Source organism: Chelonia mydas, chromosome 5, assembly GCF_015237465.2.
Source record: "Chelonia mydas isolate rCheMyd1 chromosome 5, rCheMyd1.pri.v2, whole genome shotgun sequence".
NCBI lineage: Eukaryota > Metazoa > Chordata > Testudines > Cheloniidae > Chelonia > Chelonia mydas.
Window position 1 is genome coordinate 12,141,832 of NC_051245.2, and position 12,849 is coordinate 12,154,680.

Below are 12,849 nucleotides of genomic sequence, written 5' to 3' on the forward strand. Positions count from 1 at the left end.
TTGCAACACCCTTTTCTGCCTTCAGTGGGAGCCACCTCCACTGGCCAGTGTGTCTAGGGGACAGAGTCATGGCTGCACCTACTCCCTGCCCCTCTCTGCCCAGTTACTCCCAAGGAGAAGCATCTGGAGCACAAATGTAATGCGCTTTGGGGCAGCCCTTGTGGGCTGGGAAAGGCATGGGAGAGGACAATCTTTACCCCTTCCTATAGCCCTGCACAGTCACAATAGCCAGAAGCACAATCTAGTGCTACACCCACACTAAGGTCCTTTCCTGCCGCTCTTGCTCAAGTTGAGTAGTCCTGTTAGCATCTGCAGTTTGACTTGCGTATTTTCATACTCCTCAGCCTGAATAATGATGGTATTATGGGGTCCTAAGTGGCCCGATTTGCCAACAATCAAGCACGCAGTTTGAGTGCACAAGATCACCCATGCAAGCGCAAGCCTAGTTGGTGTTGCCACGTCTGTGACTGCTCCCCTTAAAACACAGACCTGTCCATTTGTGCAGACAGATAACTGATTTGCATACACACGCAGTCATGGTAATTGAGCATGGTAGCCTCCCATATCATAGCCCAGAGAGGTAGACCCTCCATGAATCTTATACAGCTTCTGAGCATCTGTGACCGTCACTGCACGTGTGCCTGTGTTGGCTCATTGGGTCTTACATGCCTCTAGCATCTGAGGGCACGTCTACACGACAAAATTCAGGTGACCTAAGTTACGTCGATGTACAGCCACCGCAGTAATTGAATTTGTTGTACATGTCCATGCTACGCGCCTTGTGTCAGCGGTGTGAATCCTCACCAGGAGCCCTTGCACTGATTTAACTGCCAGTGTGGGGCATTGTGGGACGGTTTCTGAAAGGCAGCAACAGTTGATGTAAGCAATGCAATGTCTACACTGACCCTGTGTCGACCTAACTACATCGACTTAATGCTATGCCTCTCATGGAGGTGGAGTTAAGTCAGTGTAGTGGGCAAGTCACATCGATGGCAGCTATATTTTAGTATAGACGCCTACAGAGTTAGGCCGACGTAAGCTGCCTTTTGTCGACCTAACTCTGTAGTGTAGACCAACCCTGATACATTTCCTTCCTCCTTTCATTGCAAAAGTGTAAATGGATGAGTAAGACTCTCACCACCATCTGCTATGCAACTTTTGGGGCATCACAAAATAAGCCAGTTTGTACAAGTATATCCCAGTGTGCTTTATAATAGGGAACTCTGCCAACTACATTCTGGAGCAGTTAGCTTTTCCCATGCCAAATCTAACAGTTGTCCTAGAATGTGATAAATCTGAGATGGCTTTTCCAGACTGGCTGATACATTGTCCCAGTTCTACTGTAATTGCTTAGGGCGTTTTGAAAAAAAGCAGAATCCCAGGATTGTTTGCGTCATTTACTTAGCTTGTAAGCTCTTTGGGGCAGGGATCATCTTTTCATTGGGTTTGTTGTCCCTAGAGACTTAACCCGTAGATGTGTGTACAGCACCTCGAATAGCGTGGTCCCAATCCTGACGCGATGCCTAGATGCTAAGAGGGCCAAAGAAAATTCCTTACAGTGAGGGAATTGAAGAGAGCCATCTGTTTAGCTTATCAAAAAAGAATGAGAGGCTACTTGCTGATGGTGTCCTTCATAGGGAGAAAAAAGCTTATGCTCAAATAAATTGGTTAGTCTCTTAGGTGCCACAAGTACTCCTTTTCTTTTTGCGAACACAGACTAACACAGCTGTTACTCTGAAACCTGTGCTCTTAAGAGCTCTTTCAACTAACAGAGAAGGGCAAAACAAGAACCAAAAGCTGGAAGCAGAAGCCAGACAAATTCAAATTAGAAATGAGACGCAGGTTTCTAAAAGTGAGGATGATTAGCCATTGGAACAACTTGCCAAGGGAATGACGGCCTCTCCATCTCTTGATGTCCTTAAGTCAAGACTGGATGCCTTTCTGGAAGGTGCTTGAGTGAAACATGTTGAGCTCAGTACAGAGGGGTAACTGGATGAAATCTAAAAGCCTGTGAAAGGATGTCAGACTAGATGCTCTAATGCAGTGGCTCTCAACCTTTCCAGACTACTGGACCCCTTTCAGGAATCTGATTTGTCTTGTGTACCCCCAAGTTCCACCTCACTTAAAAACGACTTGCTTACAAAATCAGACACAAAAGTGTCCCAGCACACTGTTCCTGAAAAATTGCTTCCTTTCTCATTTGTACCATGTAATTATAAAAATTAATCAATTGGACTATAAATATTGTACTTACATTTCAGTATATAGAGCAGTATAAACAAGCCATTATCTGTATGAAATTTTAGTTTGTACTGACTTCACTAGTGCTTTTTATGTAGCTTGTTGTAAAGCTAGGCAAATATCTAGATGAATTGATGTACCCCATGGAAGACCTCTGCGTACCCCCAGGGGTACATGTATCCCTGGTTGAGAACCATGGCTTTAATGGTCACTTCTGGCCTTAAACTTCACTTCTGGCCTCCGAATCTATGCTGTGGCGATACAAATAAAATAAGAATATCCCTCTACCTCTTCATTCTGATGATCTTTCCTCTTTCCAATAAACCTCTAGTGTTTCAATTTATTGACTGGGGAGACATCCCAAGTGATGGGTGTCAATAACCCTCTCAGTGGGTTTATCATGATTGCTGGATTCCTGGTCCAGAATCCCTGGTGGGCGCTCACAAGCTCTTTAGGAACATCTGTCTCAACTTTAGCAGCACTTATTCTGAGTCAGGACAGGTATGTTAATCTCTTGTGGGTTGTTCTTGGTGCTGACCAAATTCACCTTTGAACTATGATTACTTTGGCACGAACATTCTTTGACCGTGCTAAGCAGCCAAGAGAGTGTTAGCTCAAAGAACCTGCAATAAAGAATAGATATGGACTAAAATGCAAATCACAGAGCTTCTACTCTGTGATTTCCAGGTAAAAAATGACGCTTTTTAAAAAAATGTTTACTTGTTTTGTTGTTTCACACCACTGATTATAAAAATAAAAATAACTTTTAAAACCTGATTTTTTCTTCTCTGTTTATGCTGTTGGTTTCCTTTTTACAGTCTGCTTGGAACATTCCAGCTGGACTGTAATTCCTACTGCATTAGGGAACCCAGTTACCACCAGTTTCCATTGGCATTTTTCAATTTATTTTTATGGAAACACTTAGGTAGGTCTTGGGTTTTGTTGCTGTAGATATTCTCTGTTAGAAGGACCTCCAGACATGGACAATTGCAAGCAAGCCATGGTTAGATCAAGGTTTTGCTACAAGCCCCAGTTGTTTATCTGTCAGACTAACCACATTGATCATTGCTTTCCACTTCTTCAGACACAGAACTTCCATAAATTACCTTACAGTTCACACACTCTTTCGTGGGGGCTTGAACGGATGTTATTATCTGGACAGCATAATCAAGGTCTTCTAATACATTTTTAAGTGAACATAAAGTGAACATAAAGACTCATCTGTCGTCCACAGATCAGCCATAGAAACAGGACTCCATGGCTATAATGGGACCTTATTGGGATATCTCATGGCTGTGTTTTCTGACAAAGGAGACTATTATTGGTGGCTTCTACTGCCTGTAGTTGTTACATCCATGGCATGGTAAGTTGCTCTTCATTTTTTTTTTAATGTGCAATCCTAAATATTTTATATTCTTAGTTTCACTTTTTTTCTTTTACTGACCCATCAGTTATCTACTGTATCTTACTTGCATTTTTAATTAGTACAACTTGAAACAAAACTGTATTTACAGCTGGGCAAATAAAGCTAAAAATTTCTGCTAATGCTTGTTTCCTTTTTTAAACTTCAGCCATGTTTACGCTCTTTTTCAGTTCACTTTCTCCGGAGGTGAACATGAAAGGCGGTAAGACTCTTCTTAGGTCCTCCCGCAATCTAAGATCTTCCCACGTAAGATGTCAAAATATGACTCCACTTACAGTAGCTTGTGAAGATGTTCAGTATATAATCATGTGTCCTCTATGGGGTTTCACTAGGTATTGTGGGCTTAGTAGAGCTTGGCCCTTAGTAGAGCTTGGGTGCCCCGCTGGATTTCTCGAAAGTAAGTGGCGCGTAGATGCCACATCCAGTAGATTTTACAGATCTTCACAATATGATCATCACTTTCCTTTCTTGAGAGGATTGTTCAACAGTGAATAGTTAACTAGGTGACATTGAAATTATTACCATTAGACTTCTTGCTCTTATATTAATGGAATGTAACTGACCAAGGATCCAGCCATTAGCCACACCCAAACCCTGGATCTGAATGACCCAGAAATAGGGGCAAGTTCTGGATCTGAACTTTACAGCTTGGGTCCATCTCTCTTTGTTTGCACAAGCTTACATTTGTGGATTCAGTGCTATTCCCGATGAAGTCAATGACAAAACTCCCACTGACTTCAGCAGAAGCAAGATCGTCCCAGTATGCTTGTAGAAAATGAATGGACATTATAGCTAGTTAATTTGGGGATAAGGGCCAAATTCTCAAAGGTATTTAGGCACCTACATCCCATTGGGAGTTAGATGCCTAAATATGTTTAAGGATCTGTGCCAAAGTACCATACTTTCTGCTGTTTTGCTTACTGCTAGAGGCTGACTCGATTGGTGTAAGTGACCCCCTGCAATACCAGTCACTTATAAGTACAGGGAAGGCTGTTTGTGTTCACCCTAATCATTATAAACCCTAAAGATAAAAGGAGGACCCAGAAAGCAACCCATAGGTAACAGATGCCATCACAAGAGATGGACGGAGATAAATCTACGAAGAGATTGTTCTCCTTTTGGGTTCAGCCAGTTTCAGGTGAAGATGTTTTCCACCACCCTCACTGGTATGTAGAATTTATTACTGCTGTCTGAAAGATCTTGTTCTTCTCTTTTCAGCCCCGTTCTTTCCGGTGCTTTAGGCTCAGTCTTTAGTAAATGGGACCTTCCTGTTCTCACCCTGCCTTTCAATATTGCCATGTCTCTTTACTTGGCTGCCACTGGATACTATAACCTCTTCTTCCCTACCACTCTCATTCAGCCTGTAACATCAGTGCCGAACATCAGCTGGTCTGAAACCGAAGTGCCACTGGTAAGGTCCACTAAAGGCAGAATCATTCCACTCCATTGCACATAGTCTCTGGGAAAGAAGGGTATTAAATTCTGCATAATCCCAAAACATGGAGCACAGAACTACATAAAAGGGAATTGGACTGGATTTGGCTGGTGCCAAAGAAAGTGCCAAACTGGTAGCAAAGCAAACTGATGTCTAATATTTATCCACAGAATAGGTGCAGAGGATGGTCAGTGTGACAGACTTCTTTATTACTGCGCCGCAGCACTGAGTCACTCCCAAAATTGGAACAAAACCAGAAAAAAATTGAAATTCCCTACGAAAGGACATTTAAAAAAATCCATTTATAATGTAACATAAAATAAAATTTAAAACCAAAAAGTCGTTTCAAAACAAAAATTAAAACATTCCATTCCAGTAAAGGGAAAGTTTCAATCTTATCAGAATGCTTGTTCCCCCTACCCACTCTCAATTTTTTCCAAAATGAAATTTCATTGAAATTGACGTATTCCTAGGGGAAATTTTCATTTTTGGAGAACAGCATTTTCCAACAGACAATCTACTCTCGGAAGATTTCCAACTAGATCTAATAAAATATCATGCTACATCCCCTGTGGTTACAACCCTGTCATTAACTCTGGCATGTCATTTTTTGTATTTGATTTTGCAGTTGCTAAAATCCATTCCAGTGGGAATCGGTCAGGTGTTTGGTAGTGACAGTCCCTGGAGTGGTGGCGTTTTTCTGCTCGCTGTGTTCGTAGCATCACCACTCGTCTGCGTATACACTGCAGTTGGGTCAGCAGTGAGCATGCTGGCAGGTATGCAGTTTATCCCACTGAGTACCTGGTCCTACACCTTCAGAACTTTTTTTTTAAGTCATCCTATAAATCTACCAGCCTGTTTTAACCAGTGTTATACCAATAAAATAGAAAGCAGCAGGATCTTATTAAAGGGGATAAGACAAAATGTCACATTTATTGTGAATACAGAAAGAATCATAGTAGGCAGTCAGTTATAGCTATAACATTTCATTCAGTTTCACATTCATTCACACGTTCATTCATACACACACACAGGTTCTGCAAATTTGTTATAGTTACCAGCCTAGAGGTTGCTCATGCCAAGTTACTGGCCAGGTAACTTGGGCATGAGGGTGGAGCCGAGTCTTTGACAGATGTGCATCCGATGCTCCTGGAGAACCAGACTCAAAGTTCTCAGTTTCTAGAGTCCATTTTTATAGGAATTTATTCCTATGCCAGTCTATGGGAATTGCTTCATCATGCTGTTGCTGAATCAATCAGCAGATGGCACATTCCTGATGGCTATGTGCTGCCAGATGTTATCTTGTTCTTTGAATCTCCCATCCTTGAGGCTGCTGGGTGGATTCCAGTCTGCCCTCCGGGGGTCATCCAGTTGTCTCCACTCTGCGCATTCTTCAGCCGATGGACACTGCATTCTTAGGCTGGCACCTCCCTGATCATTCATCTATTATCTACATCAAGCATTCATCCACATACATCCTCTATCTCTATTTTAATCACAATTGTTAACAAAGCGAGATAAATACAATGAAAGGGTGGGGAGTCTCTGTGTGCTGTTTCTGTTGTTACAAAGAATCGCTTTGAGTCTCTCTCTGTCTTAGGATGTACTAACACAAATAGCAGCTTGCAAGTTTCAACACAGAGAGGGAGAGAAACAGTAACAAAAAAAGGTTTCAGAGTAGCAGCCGTGTTAGTCTGTATCCATAAAAAGAACAGGAGTACTTGTGGCACCTTAGAGACTAACAAATTTATTTGATCATAAACTTTCGTGAGCTACAGCTCACTTCATCGGATGCATGCAGTGGAAAATACAGTGGGGAGATTTTATATACACAGAGAACATGAAACAATGGGTGTTACCATACAGGTGAGCTATTACCAGCAGGAGAGCCGGGGGGGGGAGGTAAGGGGGGGGACCTTTTGAAGTGATAATCAAGGTGGGCCATTTCCAGCGCTTTACAAGAACTGTGGGAGGGAAAATAAACAAGGGGAAATAGTTTTACTTTGTGTAATGACACATCCACTCCCAGTCTTTATTCAAGCCTAAGTTAATTGTATACAGTTTGCAAATTAATTCCAATTCAGCAGTCTCTCGTTGGAGTCTGTTTCTGAAGTTTTTTTGTTGAAGAATTGCCACTTTTAGGTCTGTAATCGAGTGACCAAAGAGATTGAAATGTTCTCCAACTGGTTTTTGAATGTTATAATGTTGTATGGCAATGCCCCTCTGCCATGTACATTGGCCAAACATAAAAGAATAAATGGACACAAATCAGATGTCAAGAATTATAACATTCAAAAACCAGTCGGAGAACACTTCGACCTCTTTGGTCACTCAGTTACGGACCTAAAAGTGGCAATTCTGCACCAAAAAAAACCCCAGTAGCCATCCTGAATTGCAGCTGTAACATTAACAATGAACAGAACAGTAACAGACTTAGCTCTTCTGTGGATCAGATGCAGGCAGGGACACATAACACACAGTTAGTGGGTTACACTGACAAATGAATGTGTAAAGTGAAGGTGGTTAGGAGCACTCTTAGCACTACCCCTCCTGCATAGTCCTTCTTAAGAGTCACATCGTCCATGTTGCTAAAATAGGACCCAGCTGCAGAGCATCACAGCCAGGAGCAACCACTGAGTTTATTTATCCTGAGATCACTGACCTCCTTTGGCTCTGCATACACAGGGAAGGGGAGCTTCTGACTGGGACACTTGGGTGGGGAGCAAGGACTTGGGAAACGGAGACTCAGTTCAGTAAACAGCCTGTGTTTTCCAGGTACAGATGAGCTGTGATCACTGAAATGCAGCCACTCTGGGGTGGGGCAGCAGATAGCTGCATGGCAGCAATGTTCAGAGTTCATATGCCTGGAATAAGAGGCAGCTGCCCCTGTGATTGGGCAGGTAGATAACAACAGGAAGTGAATGGGGAGCCTGTGTCCTAATGCAGCCACGGGTGGATTTTAGGGGAGGGGACAGAATGGAATAACTGAAGGAGGGTTTTAGCTAGGAGACCAGGGTTCACACCCCACCTCTGAGAGAAAGTGCTGAGGGATCTTTTATGACAATGTGGGACCAGTGAGTTGGTTACGTCTAAAAGGCAGGGGCCCCAATGTTGCAAAAACAGTTGCTCGTGCACACGCTTATACCAGCATGGAAGCCCACTGACTACACGATCTGACCCAGAGCTTGGCTCACCCTTACCTTATAATTTGCATAGATGATGACTCCTGCGTTTCCCTGATCAAATATCTCCCTCTGCTCACAGCCTTTTACACTCACTTTGCCCTGGGGCACATCACCAACCTGTTACTAGAGTTCTGTATAAAAGACAGGCGTATATATAGGCATACATGGTAGATAGCTAATGTAAAAAGTGCTGTTTACCAGCATGGAAGATTAGGTAACATTGCTCATAAATTTGTAGGTTCGATAAAGCCGTTATTATTGCACACTGTGAAAGGGTTCCCGATTAATGCCACGTGCAAGTGGCATGGGGAGGCTCAAGTCTTTGGTGCTCAGAAAACCTGTGATCAGCAGAAATGCTTCCTTGGAACGAATGGAAAAATTACAAACATCAGCCACAACTCCTCCCTTTCCCCCATTGTGATGATAAAACAATTAACAGTTGGTTTTAAAAATCCTCCTGCAGAGTTTGCAACCCATATGTTGCAGCATTCTGTTCTACTGTATTCTGTGTAGGTTCTTATACCACCCTTACCACTGTAATATCTGCACACCTTCCAGTAGTGCATTAAGTGACATGGCTGATATCTCACATGATTCAGCTCTCCCTGCCTCCCTCCCCTGGGGGGAGGGGGGGGTTGGAGAATTGTGTGTGAAGTGCAGTTTTGTTTTGTAAATGTCCACACTGATCTGCGTTGATGTTAAAGAAGGCTGGTCAAAGAACTACACCTTCGGATTTTAAGCTGGTGATGTTGGAGATGGAATTCATGATTGTCCTTAGCTCCTATGCTCATATTTAAGAAGCAGAAAGTGAAACTGATCATCAGTCTATTTTAATTACCCTTTGCAACACGTAGTGCAAGGAGTAAACAAGCTGCAGAAAGGGTGGCAGGGCATTGGAAGTTTGAATTATTTGAATGTCAGCACTAGAAACAAAGAGAAAGAAACCAGTGATGTTAATAACGAGTGATTTTTTTTAACGCAAGTTTCCCTTGATGTGTCTCCCTTGCTTTATAGGCTTGACTGCTGCAGCGCCCTTTGCTGGGATCTGCTCTGGCTTTTGGGGCTACAACAGTGTTCTCGCCTGCATTGCAATAGGAGGCGCATTCTACGCTCCCACATGGCAGACCCACTTGCTAGCAGTTGCCGGCGGTATGCCTGCTACCATCCTTCATTTTAAATGCACCCAGGCCTTGTGAAAGATGCTAGATGTGCAACCCCAGAGAATGATTGATTAGCTCGGGCTAAAATATTCCATTTGGGCACCAGCCCATGTTTTTCAGGGGGAGGACAGATCCACATGCTGAAAAGGGACCTCAGGGAGAGATCGTGCCTCAGGGAAGTTCAATCTCATCCCAAGCCTCCCACTGCACAGGTGCAAGTGCACAGCTGCCCGCTCCCACGGCATGCCCAGCATGCTCCATGGGTAGTGCTGGTCAGAAAATAGGGGGTTTTCCTCAGAAAATGGTGACCTTTCAGCTAAATATTAAAAAAAAAACAAAATATTTTGGCTGAAAACTGAAATATTTTAATTCAAAATGGCACCACCATGCCCCATGGGAGTTGTAGTTTAGATGCGTCATGCTCCCATTCTCTTCTATAGGCCTGGACTACATGTCCTATGAGGCACCACTTTCTCCCATGTTGGTGAGGGGAGAAGGTGTATCATAAGGGTCATGACACTTCATGGAAGACATAGTCACTGCGAGAGCTCAGAGAGGAGAATGGGAGCAAAAGGCACCCGCACTACGGCTTTCATTAGGCACAGCAGCGCCATTTTGAATGAAAATATTTCCACTTTCAGTGAAAACTGTAAACTTTTCTGATTTTAGGCATTCCATTTTTCAATGAAGTGTGAAAATTTCCCATACAGAGCAGGTGCCCTTCACAAAAAAATTAATTGAGTCAAAAACCCAAATTTCTTTTGGAAAACACTTTCAATGGGAAATTTTCAATCAGCCCTAGCTATAGGGGGGTGTAGAGAGAAGGAGCAGATTTATGGGCCTACCTCCCCATCCCATTTGGGAGAAATTCAGACACAGAGCAGTTTTTAACCAGTTTTTCATTCTGTAAACTCCCTTTCATGCTCACACACAACATGGCAGGATGCAAGGTATGCACAGAATGTGCCCTCCGTCAACGATGAACAGAAGTTATGCGCGATGCAGGAATCACTGGGTGACACTCTATGGCCTGTTATACAGGAATTCAGACTAGATGAACATAATGGTCCCTTCTGGCTTTCGGCTATGTCTACAGTACAGCCTATGTTGGCAAAATTTGTGTCACTCAGGGGTGTGAATATTCGACCCCCTGAGCCGCATAAGTGACACCGACATAAGCACTCGTGTGCACAGCACTATGTTGCCAGGAGAGTTTCTCCTGCCGATATAGCTTCTGCCACTTCCGGAGGTGGTTATTTTTAAGCCAACGGGAGAGCTCTCTCCCATCGGCATAGGGCGTCCTCACCGGACGCGCTGCCGTAGCGCCGCTGTTTCGGTATAGCTGGGCTCCTGCAGCATTGTACGTATAGACAAACCCTTAAAATCTACGAATGCCAAACATTTGTGCCCGGCATTGATCCATAGAAAAAACAAGGATGCATGTCTCTGTATCTATGAGGAGGTACCGTCAGGGGATCTGGGATTGTGGTGTAATTTTTGCTAGCTGTCTAATGCTGCGAGCAAACACATTTTAACCTGAAGTTTCCTTTGTCCTTTTCACAGCCTTCTGTTGTGCCTATCTGGGAGCAGCACTTGCTAATTCCCTCTCTGTGGCAGGTATTTTTTTACTGTTATTTTCTAATTTTCAGTTCCCAGGACTGTTCTGAGGCTGCCAGCAAGAATGAGATATGGACACTAGAGAGGCAAGGTTGGTGAGGAACAACTTTTATTGGAACAACTTCTGTTCGTGAGAGACAATCTTTTGAGCTACACAGAGCTCTTCTTCAGGTCTGGGAAAGGTACTCAGGGCAGGTCTACACTTAAACACTGCATTGGGACAGCTGCAACACTTTAGTGAAGGCCCTCTAAGCCGATGGGAGAGAGCTTCTCCTACTGGCTTAGTTAATCCTCCTCCACGCAAGGTGATAGCTATGTCAAGAGAAGATATTCTCCCGCCGACATAGCACTGTCTACACTAACACTTAGGTTAGTATAACAATGTCGTTCAGGGGTGTGGATTATTCACACCCTGGAGCAACATAGGCATACCGAAGTAATTTTGTGGTGTAGACCAGGGCTCAGCATGTCACCGGCAAATACAAGTTCAAATAGATAGTTTAGCATAAGTAGTTATCACATATTCTAAGGGTCCATTCAAGGTGAAGTGGCCTGTTAGCACTCCTGAAAAGGGGGGTTAGTGAGTTACAGATTGTTGTAATAAGCCATAAATCCAGTTTCATACAACACGGGGACATGAGTCTACTAGGAACTGGATGAGACGGCCAACTCATTTCTCATTTGACACTGAGCAGCTGTTTGGTCACCAGGAGCCTAAGGCTCTGTAGCCCATCATACAGCCTGTATGCTACAGTCTATACACTCTCTCTCTCTCTCTCTCTCCCTCTCTCTTTATTTATTTATTTAACAACGGGCTTGTTTTGAAGGTCCATGGTTCTTTGCTTTGCATCTATCTAGGGCTGAAGAATTAAGAAAATTGTGAGTGGCATGATCAAGATCCTTTTTCTTTCAGTTTGGATTATTAGCCTGCACCTGGCCTTCTGCTTCTCCGCATTTCTCTTCCTGCTACTAACTACAGAAAACTCTGCCATCTACAAGCTGCCACTCTGCAAAGTCACTTACCCAGAAGCCAACCATGTCTATTACCTGACAGTGGAAAGAAACAGGAAGGCAACAGTGATGACAAAATAGCAGTCTGACATGCCTTCCTAATGCAGTTGCACAGCTCTGCTCCAAATATGTGAACTAAATCTTCCTTGGGACATTTCTAAACAAAACGATACTGTATTTTGTTTACGGAAGATGATGATTTTCTTTTGTGTATCATGTACTGTAAGTTCTGAATTGTCATGGATTTCATTTCAGAATTAAGCTGCCTTGCTGTTAGCTGAGCCTTTACACACTCATTTCATATGATGGTATGATGGGATAACATGATTTTGGCAATTAATTGATCTTTAACTATTCATGGTAAATAGGCCCAACGGCCTGTGATGGGATGTTAGATGGGGTGGGATCTGAGTTACTACAGAGAATTCTTTCCTGGGTATCTGGCTGGTGTATCTTGCCCACATGCTCAGGGTTCAGCTGATCGCCATATTTGGGATCAGGAAGGAATTTTCCTCCAGGGCAGATTGGAAGAGGCCCTGGAGGTTTTTCACCTTCCTCTGTAGTACGGGGCACGAGTCACTTGCTGGAGGATTCTCTGCACCTTGAAGTCTTTAAACCATGATTTGAGGACTTCAATAGCTCAGACATAGGTGAGAGGTTTTTTGCAGGAGTGGGTGGGTGAGATTCTGTGGCCTGCGTTGTGCAGGAGGTCAGACTAGATGATCATAATGGTCCCTTCTGACCTTAGTATCTATGAATCTCTGAATCTATAAACAC

The 12,849-nt window shown here is 43.4% G+C and overlaps 1 pseudogene; it reads left to right on the plus strand.

Moving 5' to 3' along the window:
• The first annotated feature begins 2,541 nt into the window (after nucleotides 1–2,541).
• LOC102946072 lies at nucleotides 2,542–12,434 on the plus strand (annotated as a pseudogene).
• The last annotated feature ends 415 nt before the right edge of the window (nucleotides 12,435–12,849 follow it).